Genomic DNA, 14,675 nt, shown 5'->3' on the forward strand with positions numbered 1-14,675 from the left:
AGTTATCCGCTACTGTTCAGGAACCTGATGGTTGAGTGGTAATAAATGTTCCTGATCCTGGTGGTGTGAGCCCTGAGACTTCTGAACCTCCTTCCTAATGCCAGCAGTGAGAAGAGAACATGGCCTGAATGGTGGGGGTCCTTGATGATGGATACTGCTTTTCTGCGATAGCGCTTCTTGTGAATGTTCTCAATGTTGGGAAGGACTTTACCTGTGATAGACTGAGCTGTATTCACAATGTTTTATTCAGCGGGATTGGTGTTTCCATACCAGACTGTGATGCAACCAGTCAGTACCACCACACATTGTTAGCCGTCTGTCAAAATTTTAGATTACATGCGGAATCTTCACAAACTTATAAGAAAGTAGAGACAGTGCTGTGCCTTTTTTGAAATGGCACTTACATGCTGGGCCCAGGAAAAATCCTCTGAAATAATAACATCAAGGAATTTAAAGTTGCTGACCCTTTCCACTTCTAATCCCCTGATGACCACTGGCCCTTGGGCCTTCGGTTTCCTCCTCTTGTCATCAATAATCAGCTCTTTTGTTTTGCTGACATTGAGTGAAAGGTTGTTGTTATGGCACTACTCAGCCAGATTTTCAATCTCGCTCCTATATGCTGATTCATTGCCACCTTTGATCCAGCTGACAACAGTAGTGTCATCAGCAAACTTAAGGATTTGCAAAGATCTACTTGCAAAAGGAGTTGTTAACTCCAACATCTAGGAATTTGGTGATGAGTTTGGTTGGAATGATAGAACTGAAGACAGAACTATAATCAATTTTTAAAAAAGTCTAATGTTGGTTTCTTTACTGTCTAATATTCCAGAGATGAACATAGGTCTACTGTGGACCTTTTTCACTGGTGGGCAAGTTGCAGTGGGTCAAAATTGTCTGGGATACAGGAGTTGACGAGTGCCATAACCATCTTCTCAAAGCACTTCACAATGGTGGACAGCATAATAAGGTAATGTGCTTTGTATTGTATTCAGGAACGCTACCTTTTTTCCATAAGTACCAGGATGACAGTGGGCTTCTTAAAGCAGGTGGAACATCACAGGAAGCAGGGCAGTGTTAAAAATGTTTGTATTTACTCCTGCCAGCCAATTTGCTCAGGATCTAAGGATATGGCCAGGGACAACATCCAGGATAATGCTTACTGTGGGCTCACTCTTCGAAAGACTGATTTGGTGTCTGTAACTGTGACTGTGCTCCATCATCCTCCCAGTACATATTGAGTAAGACTCCAATAGTCCAACACCCACAGCAGTTCAGTGGTTTTCTGGACTATTGGATGTTACTCTAATTAACACTTGAACACACATTTAATGTGTTTCTTTTTCTAATGTTTTACAATACTAATGTTACAGTGAACTCAGGGACCTCAGAGGCAGAGTAGGAAACAGAAACCCAGTAAGGCACTTGCTGGACCCGTGCTGTCATTGGAGTGGGTCAGAGGAGGTTCACAAGAATGATCCCAGGAATGAATTGGTTAATGTTTGTGGAGCGTTTGATGGTTCTGGGCCTAAACTTGATGAAATTTGGAGGAATGAGAGGAGATCTAATAGAAACCTGAATATTGTAAGGCCTAGATAGACCAATAAGTCTTACTTCAGTGATGGTAAGTTGATGGAGAAGATCCTGAGAGACAGGATTTATGAACATTTGGAGAGGTATAATATGATTAGGAATCTTCAGCATGGCTTTGTCAAAGGCAGGTCGTGCTTTACAAGCCTGACTGAATTTTTTGAGGATGTGACTAAACACATTAATGAAGGTAGAGCAGTAGATGGATTGTATATGGATTTCAGCAAGGCATTTCATAAAGTATCCCATGCAAGGCTTATTGAGACAGAAAGGAGGCATGGGATCCAAGGGGACTGATTTGTGGATCCAGAACTGGCTTGCTCACAGGAGGCAAAGAGTGGTTGTAGACGGGTCATATTCTGCATGGAGGTTGGTGACCAGTGATGTGCCTCAGGGATCTGTTCTGACACCCCTTCTTGTCGTGATTTTTATAAATGACCTGGATGAGGAAGTGGAGGGATGGGTTAGTAAATTTGCTGATGACACAAAGGTTGGGGGTGTTGTGGATAGTGTGGAGGGCTATCAGTAACCAGTGGAACATTGATAGAATGCAAAACTGGGCTGAGAAGTGGTAGATGGAGTTCAACACAGATAAGTGTGAGGTGTTCACTTTGATAGGTCAAATATGATGGCAGAATATAGTATTAACAGTAAGACTCTTGGCAGTGTGGAGGATCAGAGGAATCTTGGGCTCCGAGTCCATAGGACACTCAAAGTTGCTCTGCAGGTTGACTACGTAGTTAAGAAGGTATACAGTGCATTGGCCTTCTTCAAATGTGGAATTGAGTTCAAGAGCCAAGAAGTAATGTTACAGCTATAAGGGACCCTGATCAGATCCCACTTGGCATCTGCCAAACCTCCAGTACCATAGAACAGGTACTGTTCTATGTTCTATTTTAAAAGAATAACAAAGTATAGAATAAAGTGCAACAGCTACAGAGAAATTGCAGTGCAGGTAAACAATACAGTGCAAGATGATAACAAGGTAGATTGTGAGGTGAAGAATCCTTCTCAATAAAGGGAATCATTCAATACTGTAGTCTTATAACAGCTGGATAGAAACCCTGGCCAGTAAACCTCTTCTTCTTAGCTGTCTGTTGAATCTCTAGTTAGGGTTGTAAGGAACTTGCCGTGTTCACAGATTCTATTGACCTGGATTATTATATCCTCTCCCCCTCCCTCTCACCCCCTCTCCCCATCACCCCATCTCCTTCTCTCCCCCTTCCTCCCTCCCCCCCTTTCCCTCCCCAAATTCTGCCCAACTTGCTGAATCTAATTTACTTCAGATTTTAAACATCAGCAGCACTGACTCACTCTGGTTGGTAGAAATGGTTTGATAACTTCTCAGTGGTGACCCTATCATTGACGTGAGTGCCCTTGACTCCAACCTGCAACACAATTTAGCTTTGCTGCTTTCCCATACTGACAAGAAAGCCATAAACCACCTGTCAAGGTCTTGGCAATAGATGGCATTCCTGCCAAAGTTCTCAAATTTGGTAAAAAGAAATTTCAATGACTTAGTTATGTCTTGGAATTTGGTGGAAGTATTTGTTTGCTGTGGAAATATGGCTTTGGGACAATCAGATGATGAAGACTACCTTCTGGAAGCAACAATGAAAGGATGTTCTCAGCATCTCCTTGAGAAAGTTTAACTAGTTATCAACTTGTGGGAATCCACAACCCATGACTGGTCAGAATGGAGGAGCACCTGGAACAATGTTCTGTACTCTGGCTGTTGCTAGAACTCACAATGCCCACAGACACCTCTGAATTACCGACCTGTCTTCTTTACATTTCCCTCCACCTTTACTACCTTGATCACTTCCTGCAGTGCTTTGACCACTAAACTTCGAGTCGCACGTGTGGACTACAGCTGGCTGCTATCAGGTCCATAATCAGGAGCTCAAGCCCATGTATTTGATGCCTCTTTGTGCATCCGAGGGTTTCTGTGCTACAGATATACTTGTAAGTTCCGAGAAGCCCTACCATACTCTTCAGCATGTTAAATCAATGCATTGAACAAACAAAAGACTTGAAATACTATTACCGTTAATGACCACTTTTAACAATTAAACTTTATTAATTTCCTGACTGTTAAACCAATCACAGAGCTGGAGGAATTCAGCAGGTCAGGCAGCATCAGGGTGACCTAATGAAGGGTGTTGGCTAAAAACATTGGCTCTTTATTCCTCTACATAGATGCGGCCTAACCTGCAGACTTCCTCCAATATTTTGCTTGCGTTGCTTTGGATTTCCAGCACCTGCAGAATCTCTTGTGTTTATAAACCAATCGAAGTTTCTTTTAAGCTGTTTCCCTTCTCGTGAATGAAGGGGTTCAGTGTCTGTGATCTGGAAGCAGGTCACCCCCCTCTCCCTCCGTCTATCCCAAGGATCATAGGACAGTGATAGGGACCCTGTCTGCTTTCCTCTCTCTGCATGAGTGGTCATCCCTCAGTAGTGATGAGTAGGATAACCACTATGTTTCCTCGCTTTAGTCGTAGCATTTGATGTCTGACTCTGCACTGTAGAAGACAAGCAGTTAATGAAGCTGATACCCCAATCCACACCCTGACAGGACCAGAAACATACAACACAATAGACTGTGGGTCTTTCAGCCCACGATGTGGTGCCAATCTGGCACAATCTACTCCATGATCAGTCTAACCCCTCCCTCTTGCACAGCCCATAACCCTCCATTTTCTTTTATCCTCATGTCTAAGACTCTCATGAATGTCCATAATGTATCAGTCTTAACCACCTGCCCCATCTGTACATTCCAGGCTCCTGCCACTCTCTGTGTAAAAACACCTACCCCTGACATCTCCTCTAAACTTTCCTCCTCTCAGTCTGGCATTAGCCATTGCTGCCTGGGAGACTGGTCTCTGGCAGTCCGTGCTATCTTATTAACTTATACACCTCTATCAAGTCCTCTCTCATCCTCCCTCACCCCAGAGAGAAAAGCCCTAGATCACTCAACCTACTCTCTTAAGACATGTTCTCTGATCCAGGTAGCATCTTGAAGGGTTTCTCTGTGTTGGTTTGTCCATGGTTCAGAGTGACATCCTATCCTTCTCTCTGCTGGTAATGTACAGTCCCTTGGGAGGGGCTATGTCGAGGGGGCAGAGTGTGAAGAGGGTCCTCAGGATTTGACTGTGTTACAGCACAGCTCCAATGCAGCCAGGAAGCATGAGCCCTGTGCAGGCTGACTGATGCCGTGCTGTGTAGCTGCCTGTGTCATGTCGATTCCTTCACCAGGCCTATCATTGTAAACACCCACACAGTGCTGCTGAAGAACTACTCTCCTGTCTGCTCAGCTTGGCTCTGCAAACACTTCCCACACGTGTGTGGGCAGCCGAATCGAGGGAATTGAAATAGATGAAGCCGTCAACAACATGAAGCGTGTGATGGAGATACACAGGGACACGCCGGTTCCTCACCGCGGCAACCACTAACAAGGCCACTCCTGGCACCAGGTTAGAGGTGTTGTCTCCTGGTTTCCCTCAACTTCTGGTTTAAACTGTTGCTCCCTGCCAGCCTTCGTTGTCTTGTTCTAATTGTGGGCTGCTGATTCCTGAGAGCAGACTGAGGTGTGGGAGGGGAAGGCGGAGGGTTGCTGAGTGGCAGGTGGGAGGGTAAGTGTGATGGAAGATAGGAGGAAGCTTGGAGCAGGGAGGGCTAAGTGGAGGTGAAAGGGGAGGGGGTGGGGTGGGGGGAGAGCAGAGGGGAGGTTGAAGGGCCGAGGAACAGGGAGAAGAGGTGGAAGGGAGAGTGGATGAGAGGTGGGACAGGGAGGGAAGAGAGGGGAGGTGGGAAGGAGGACAGAGGGGAGGTGGAAGGGAGAGGAGAGGGGAGATGTGAGAGTAATGGTGGAGGGGAGGTTGGAGGGAGGGTGGAGGGAATGTGGAAGGGACAGTGGAGGGGAAATGGGAGGGAAGGTAGAGAGAAGATTGGAGGGAAGGTGGAGAGGAGGTTAGAGGGAGGGTGGAGGGGTGGGGATAGAAATTGTGGTGGGGAGGTGGGAGGGAGGGTGGAGGGTAGGTGGGAGGGAGAGTAGAGGGGAGGTTAGGGGGAGGTGGGAGGAATTGAATAGAAGCTCAGAGCTCCAGTGGAATTGATTAACAGAACTGTCTACAGAAACCTTGGTCAGTTTCAGCTTGTCACTGAATGTTTCTCCTGTTAAACAGTTCATAGACTTCAGCCTGCAGTGAAACTGCTTAACGCTTAAAGATACTGAGAAAGCAGATGATGCGATAGATCTGAAAAGGAGAGAGAAAACAGGCAGAGGCAGCAAGAATCAAAGAAGGGCAGAAGCTGGCAATGAAAATGATGGAAGGATATGAGAGAGAGAGAGGGAGAGAGATAAATAGATAATAGATATGGATGGACGGACCAACTGGGAACCAGAGAGATGCAATTTAAAAGGCAGTGAGGGTAGAATGATAGAGCAAGACAAAGAAAGTAATTGAAAGACAGAGCAAGAGATAGAGAGAGAGAGAGAAAAACAAGACAAAGGGTGTGGAGAGAGAATACAGAGAGAGAGAGAGAGAGAATTGGAGACAAATCCAGGCAGAGTGAGGAATAAGGAAGAAAGGAAGTGATGGTGGAGAGAAAATGTCTCAGAGAGACTTTGTAGAGGTGGATTATCAATAAAATATTTCAAAACTAAGGAAGAATTCTCTCAATATCTACCCACTGCTGTCAATGTTGCTGTTTCCAATAAGTACCATTACTGAACTACCTTTGACAAGGGTATTTTGTGGCGCTTTTTGTATTCAGCAACTCATAATCCTCTTATGCAGAAATAAAAAAAATCTTGAGAGGGGCTGCTGGTTTGTATGGATATCCCTTGTTATACAGGACTTAGATTTCCACTTTGTGAGGCCTTAGACCAAAAGGCTTAGACCATAAGACATAGGAGCAGAATTAGGCCATTCAGCCCATCGAGTCTGCTCTGCCATTCCATCATGGCTGATCCCGGATCCCTCTCCACCCCATACACCTGCCTTCTGACCATATCCTTTGATGCCCTGACCATCAGGAAATAACCAACTTACGCCTTAAATATACCCACAGACTTGGCCTCCACCACAGTCTGTGACAGAGCAATCAACAGATTCACTACTCTCTAGCTAAAAAAAATTCCTCCTTGCCTCTATTCTAAAGGGTTGTCCCTCAATTTCGAGGCTGTGTTTTCAAGTTCTGGATACCCCCACCATATGAAACATCCTCTCCACATCCACCCTACCTAGTCCTTTCAATATTCAGTAGGTTTCAATGAGATCCCCCTCGCATTCTTCTAAATTCCAGTGAGTACAGGCCCAAGCTGTCAAATGCTCCTCTATGTTTACCCCTTCATTCTTGGAATCATCCTCGTGAACCTTTTGTGAACTCTCTCCAATGACAACATTTCCTTTCTGAGATGTGGGGCCCAAAACTGTTGACAATACCCCAAGTACAGCCTGACTAGTGTCCTATAATGCCTCAGCATTATCTCCTTACTTTTATGTTTTATTCTCCTTGAAATAAATGCTAACATTCCATTTGCCTTCCTTACCATGGATTCAACCTGTAAATTAACCTTCTGGAAGTCTTGCACAAGAACTTCTAAGTCTCTCTGCACCTCTGATTGTGAACCTTCTCCCCATTTAGATAATAGTCAGCCCTAGTTTTCTTTTTACCAAAATGCATTATTGTACATTTCACAACACTGTATTCTTGTGTCACTTTTTTGTCCATTCTTCCAATCTGTCCAAGTCCTGCTGCAATCACATTGCTTCCTCAGCACTACATATCCCTCCACCTATCTTTGTATCATCTGAAAACTTTGCCACGAAGCCATGAATTCCATTATCTAAATCATTGACAAGCAATGTGAGAAGTAGCGGTCCCATTACTGGCCCCTGAGGAACACCACTTGTCACTGGCAGCAAACCCAAAAAGGCTCCTTTTATTCCCACTTGCTGCCTCCTGCTTCTCAACCATTCCTCTATCCATGCCAGTAACTTTCCTGTAATGCCATAGGATTTTATCTTGTTAAGCAGCCTCATGTGTGGCACCTTATCAAATACCTTCTGAAAATCTAGGTAAATGATACCCATTGCCTCTCCTTTGTCCACCCTGTTTAATACTTCCTCGAAGAATTCTAACAGATTTGTCAGGCAAGATTTCCCTTTACAGAACCCATGCTGACTTTGACTTATTTTATCATTAGACTCCAAGTATCACGAAACCTCATCCTTAATGATAGACTCAAGCACTTTCCCAACCACTGAGGTTAGGCTAACTGGCCTATAATTTCCTTCCTTTTGCCTTCCTCTCTTCTTAAAGAGTGGGGTGACATTTGCAATCTGCCAGTCCTCCAGGACCATGCCAGAATCAAGTGATTCTTGACAGATCACTTTATTTGAGTTTTCAGATCCCATAATATCCTCACATCTGCCAGCCTTTTGATCCCCTCTCTGCCTAACAGTACCTCTGAAGAAGTTACACACGAGGATGTGTGTGTGTGTGAGGGAGAGAGGAAGAGAGACACAGAGAGGGTGGGGGTACTTCCCTGGGCTAGACTTTCTGAGATGTTACACCCGCTTTTTCATCTCTTCTTACTGTCCAGTAACCTAAATGGTCCTTCCATGTGAAGCAGTTTATTACTTGCAACTCTCGCAATTTGATTGACTGCATTCATTCCTCACAATGTGGTCTCCTCTAAATTAGAAAGAAACAAAATGCAGGTTAAGACCATGGGATATAGGAACAGGATCAGGCCTTTTGCCCCATTGAGTCTGCTCCACCATTCAGTCATGTGCCTCCAAGTACCCTCATCCTTCATAAAGGACTCCAAGATCATGATAAAATAGTCCAAAGTCAACTTTGTTTTCTCAAGGAGAGATCTTGCCTGACAAATCTGTTGGAACTCTTTGAGGAACTAACAGGCAGGATAGACAAGGAAGAGTTAGTGGATGTTGTAAACTTGGATTTTCCAAAAGGCCTTTGATAAGGTGCCACACATGAAACTGCTAAACAAGAACTCTTGGTTTTATAGGGAAGACCCGAGCACGGACAGAAGGTTGGTTGACAGGGAGAAGGCAAAGAAGGGGCCTTTTCTGGTTGGTTGCTGGTGACTAGTTGTGTTCCACTGGGGTGGGTGTTGAGTCTACTACTTTTCGTATTATATGTTAATATTCTGGAAGATGGCTTTGTGGCCAAGTTTGTGGATGATACAAAGATAGATGGAGGAGCAGGTAGGGCTGAGGAAGCAGGGAGTCTGCAGAAGAACTTGGACAGATTTGGAGAATGGGCAAAGAAGTGGCAGATGGAATATAGCGTATGGTAGTGTATGGTCATGCACTTCGGTAGAATGAATAAACACATACAATATTTTCTCAATGGGGAGAATTCAGAAATTAGAGATTCAAAAAGACTTGGGAGACATTGTGCAGGGTCCCCTAAAGGTTGACTTGCAGATTGAGTCAGCGGTAAGGAAGGAAAATTCAATGTCAGCAATCATTTCAAGAGGACTACAATATAAAAGGAAGGATGCAATGTTGAGAATTTGTATGACATTGGTCAGACCTCATTTAGAGTATTGTGTGATCTCGGGTATAGAAGGATTAACATATGAGGAGCGTTTGATGGCTCTGGGCCTGTACTTGCTGGAGTTTCAAAAGTCAAAGTTCAAAGTAAATTTATTATCGAAGTATATATGTCACCATATACTTCCATGAGATTCATTTTCTTTCAGGCTTTCACAGCAGAACAAAGAAATATAATAGAAGCAATGAAAAACTACAAACAAAGACTTACAAACAACCAAAGTGCAAAAGACAAAATGTGCGAACAAAAATACATGAATACATACAGTAGATGAATAAATAAATTAATTAATAATACCGAGAATATGAGTTGTCGAGTCCTTGAAAGTGATTCCATCAGTTCAGAGTTGAGGTGAGTGTAGTGATCCATGCTGGTTCAGGAGCCTGATGGTTGGAGGGTAATTACTGTTCCTGAACCTAGTGGTGTAGGACCTAAGGCTTCAGTATCTACTTCTCAATGGCAGCAGTGAGGGAAGAATATAGCCTGGATGGTGTGTGCCCTTGATGATGGATGCTGTTTTCTTGTGGCAGGGTTCCTTATAGATGTGCTCAATGGTGAGGAGGACTTTTCCTGTGATGGACTGGGCTGTATTCACTACTTTTTGGAGGATTTTCCATTGTTGAGCATTGGTGTTTCTGTATCAGGCCATGATGCAATTAGTCAGGATACTTTCTACTGTGGAAAGTATCTATAGAAGTTTGTCAAAATTTTAGATGACATACCAATTGTATAAAGTGAGTAGAGCAAGGATCTAGGCACATAGCCTTTTGGTACACCTCTGCTGCTTGTGATTGTGGAAGAGATGTTGTTGCCAATCACAATTGACTAGAGTCCACAAGTGAGGAAATCAAGTATCCATTGCACAAGGAGCTTAATGATTAGTTTCAAAGAGATGAAAGTGTTGAATGCTGAGCTCCAGTTAATGAAGAGCATCTTGATTCACTGTCTATCTATTCCAAAGTGAAGAGCCAATGAAATGGCATCTTCTGTTGACTTGTTGTGATTGTAGGCAAATTGGAGCGGATCCAAGTTGCTCATCAGCCAGGAGTTGATATGTTTCATCACCAACGTCTCAATGAACCTTTGTCACAGTGCATGTAAATGCTACTGGACAATAGTCATTCAGGCAGGTTGCCATATTTTTCTTAGGCACTGGTATAATTGAAGTCTGCTTGAAGCAGGTGGGTACTTCAGACTGCCAAAGTGAGAGTTAAAGATATCAGTAAACACTCCAACCAGTTATTAGCACAGGTATCAGCACAGGATCAGAAGTGGATTGAGTGAGCAGTTTCAAGTTCCTGGGTGTCAAGATCTCTGAGGATCTAACTTGGTCCCAACATGTTGATGTAGTTATAAAGAAGGCAAGCCAGCGGCTATACTTCATTAGGAGTTTGAAGAGATTTGACATGTCAACAAATACACTCAAAAACTTCTATAGTTGTACTGTGGAGAGCATTTTGACAGACTGCATCACTGTCTGGTATGGGGAGGGGTGGGGGGCTACTGCACAGGACTGAAAGAAGCTGCAGAAGGTTGTAAATGTAGTCAGCTCCATCTAGGGTACTAGCCTACAAAGTACCCAGGACATCTTCAAGGAGTGGTGTCTCAGAAAGGCAGTGTCCATTATTAAGGACCTCCAGCACACAGGGCATGCCCTTTTCTCATGTTACCATCAGGTAGAAGGTACAGAAGCTTGAAGGTACACACTCAGCAATTTAGGAACAGCTTCTTCCCTCTGCCATCGGATTCCTAAATGGACATTGAACCCTTGGACACTACCTCACTTTTAAAATATACAGTATTTCTGGTTTTTATTGCATTTTTAAAATCTATTCAATATACATATACTGTAATTGATCTACTTATTTATTTAAAAAATTATCAATATTTTTCTTTCTTCTATACTATGTATTGCATTGAACTATTGCTGTTAACAAATTTCATGTCACATGCTGGTGATAATAAACCTGATTCTGATTCTGAAGTGTTCAATACTTGGCCAGGTAAACTGTCTGGGCTGTGGGTTCATTTTCTTGAAGGATGCTCTTACATCAGCCTTAGAGACTGAAGTCACAGGGTGGTCGGGAGCTGTGCGGGTCCATGAAGGTTTCTCCATGTGTCAGCTCATCTGACACTGAATTCCAGTCAGGTAGCATCAATAGAGAGGAATAAGAAATCAATATTTCAGACTGATACCCTTTATCCAGGGCTCAGAATGATCTACAGGTTGTGACAGTGCCAATTTCTACTGCTGCTAATGGACCATATTACCTGAATCGTTGACTCTGGGTGTGGCCTGACTTGCAGAGTTCCACTAGCATATTGGTGGTTTTTGTCAGTTTGGGGCCACCAGTGACAGATATTAAACATCTGCGTTGTCAGTACAGTCCACATCCCACAGATGAGTATTTTTTAAAGAAATTATTATTTTAGGGTAGTCTACCTGACTTGGTAAATAGTGGTAGAGCAAGAGATATGACAGTGCCTATTTCTGCTGTAATGCCTCACAGCTCCTGGGATCAGGCTCTGTTTCCAACCTGCAATGAACCCTGTGTAGATTTGCATGCCCTACCTGTGACCATGTAACTTTTCCTCTGGTGCTTTGGTATATTCCTGTGTGACAGTTGGTAGGTAAATTGCACTCTGTAAATTGCCCCACAGAAGGTTGGATGGAAGGTGAGCTGACAGGATTTAATGGCTATTCAAGAAGCAATAAGTTGCAGAGAAGTAAGTGGAGGAATAGGATTGATGGGATTATTCTGAAAGCCAGGATAGTCTTCATGGGCCAAGTGGCCTCTTGTCAAGCCATGAGAAATTATGAATAAAAGTATAACTCAGCACACTCCAAATATGCTTCAATTGCTCAAGAGATGCTATCCCAAGGTTGCTACAGGTGCAATAGAAATTCAAGATTGTTTAGTGTCATTCTTCAGTGCAAGTATAAAATCGAAGTGATTGTTACATCACTTAAAAAATAACCATAAAGAACACAATAGAAAACACAATAAATATGAAATCAATTCTACAAAACACAAAGCACAAGTAACTTATATACATAGACTGATTGTATGTACTGTACAGAAAGTGACACAAGGTGATGTGGATGTAGTGGTGGTGGAGGAAGGTAAAATGTTGAACAGCTTTACTGCTAAGGGGAAGTAACTGTTCTTGAGTCCAGTAGACATAGTGTGGATGTTACATAGCCTCTTACCTGATGAGAGTGGGACAAACAGTTCATAAGCAGGGAGGGTAGGATCCTTTGTAATAGTATTGGACTTTTCCCAGCATCTTTCTGTATATATGTCCTTGACGGTGGGTAGGCTGGTGCTGGTGATGCTTTGGGCAGTTTTAGTTCCCCATTGTGGAGCGTTCCTGTCTACCACAGTACAGTTTTCATACCCCACGGTGTTGAACATGTTAGGATGCTCTCCACTGCACATCTGTAGAAGGTCGTGAGTATTGGAGAGCATAGACCAGCTCTCTCTGGTTTCCTCATAAAGTATAGGCATTAGTGAGTTTTCTTGACTGTGGAGGTTGTGTTCTGGGACCAATAGGAGAGTGTTTGAGATGTGCACTCCCAGGAGTCTGAAACTGCTTGCAGCTTCCACTACTGTGCCATCGATGTGAAGAGGGGTGTAAGTAGTGCAGGTTTTCCTGAAGTCGATAACCAGCTCCTTTGTCTTGTTGCCATTGAGGAAGAGATGAGCGAGTGATCACTAGGTTCATGGACGCAAAGGTATCGCTGAATGACTGAGTGAAAGCCGTCTGCATCAGGAGCTGTATCACCCTCCCTGAGGACTGGCGCCAGGCTCGATTACAGGTTCAGCACAAGTGTTTCTGCTGTCAGCTGGCTGCACTGCTGGGATACCATCCTTTGGACAAGACGATGAACTCTGATTGCCATGAGCATGGATATAATGAACACAGGACAATGAAGATCCTGGGGGGTGGGGGGTGTGGTGGGAAGGGATTTGTAGTTCTACAGCTCAGAACATCACAGAAACCAGTTTCTGGTCTGTAGACTCTGTCTACACCTCTTGCTGCCTCAGTAAAGCAGCCAGCGTAGTCAAAGAGCCCACCTATCCTGGAAATTCTCCCTTCTCCCCTCTCCCCTCTCCCATTGAGCATAAGATAGAAAAGCCTGAAAGTACATACCACTAGATTCAAGGACAGGCTCTATCCCTCTGTAATAACCCATTAAATGATTCCCTAGTTCAATAAGTTGGACTCTTGATCTCACAGTCTACCTTGTTATAATCTTGCATTTTATTCCTTATCTGCACTGCACTTCCTCTGTAGTGTTTACACTTTATTCTGCACTGTCATTGTTTGGGGTACCCTGTTTACTTCCATGAACTGTGTAATGATCTGATCCGAATGAACAGCATGCAAGATGAGCTTTTCACTGTACCTCAGTGCATAATGATAAACTAATGCCAATAGCAGTGTGGCTATTGGTTGGTAAAGGTTGGATATTATTGCAGCTTGGTGTGAGGGAGCCCTCCAGCAGGCTGAGGCAGCTTGTGCTTTCACCAGACATACACAGGCCAGTGACAGCTGTGTCTGAACTGTGTTTTGGCCTGGGAGTTTGTTGGTTTTTATTTATTTGGCCCCCATATGTGGGTGTCACATTTATCCACCCATTGTAGACTCTGTTGCTTTTGAGAGATTACAATTTCCTCTTTAAAAGATGGGGACGGAAGGTTGATTTGATGCTTCATGCGTGGCTAGTCAGGACTTTACAGTGCAACTTTTGGGTGAGAAACCTGCCCTTTGATACATCCGCAATTTCGGCAACAGTTTACATTCAATCAAGCTGAGGTTAGCTCACTTCCTCCATATCTCATGTCACTTCTGCTCACCGCCCACACAATACTGTTTCACAGGACCAGGCAGTAAACACTTTTCAGAAATAATATTGCTGCCAGAATTTGCATGGAGACCTTTGGATGTTCTGCTTGCAGCTCGGCAGACCCTCAGTGCTTTTCCTTCACTGCGTCTGCAAAGAATAGAGGAGGAAGCCTTGCTTGAAGACTGCATTTCCCAAGGCCTGAATCACTAGGGGGCTCTCACTGGTTTCGAAAGAGCAAGCAAAGGTTGGTGCTGCTCTGTTGTTACTGGGTTGCCTTGTGGAGGAAACACATGCCACTACTCACTTGCTTTGTACAAGGATAGGATCTGGGAGTGCCAGACTCAGCAGTGCAACTTCCTAAGGTGAGTAACTATTAAAGATCACAAAGGAATCCGGGCAAAGCTCTGATTAAAAAAAAACCACTGTAGATAAAGTTAACCATGGGAAACAATGTGTGTGCTGTCGTACTGCAAACTTCATGTGTGTCTATAGTAATTATGCTGCATGAGTGCTGTAAAAGGATTTAACGCTTTTCACGTTCTTTGGGAATCAAACGTTAGATCCAATGTTAATTAATTTGACTGAGGTTCAGATCTTGTTAGATATTGGGTCCGCCCAATGATTGTCAATCTAATTACCCAAGGAG

At 43.7% G+C, this 14,675-nt stretch overlaps 1 long non-coding RNA gene across 1 annotated transcript; it reads left to right on the forward strand.

The window, feature by feature from the left end:
- Window positions 1-841: 841 nt before the first annotated feature.
- LOC132398899 (uncharacterized) lies at window positions 842-9,644 on the forward strand. Its single transcript, XR_009513835.1, has 3 exons — window positions 842-967; window positions 4,869-5,060; window positions 9,326-9,644. It is a non-coding gene; the product is annotated as an uncharacterized LOC132398899 (long non-coding RNA).
- Window positions 9,645-14,675: the final 5,031 nt, after the last annotated feature.

Source organism: Hypanus sabinus, chromosome 9 (assembly GCF_030144855.1).
Source record: "Hypanus sabinus isolate sHypSab1 chromosome 9, sHypSab1.hap1, whole genome shotgun sequence".
Taxonomy (NCBI): domain Eukaryota; kingdom Metazoa; phylum Chordata; class Chondrichthyes; order Myliobatiformes; family Dasyatidae; genus Hypanus; species Hypanus sabinus.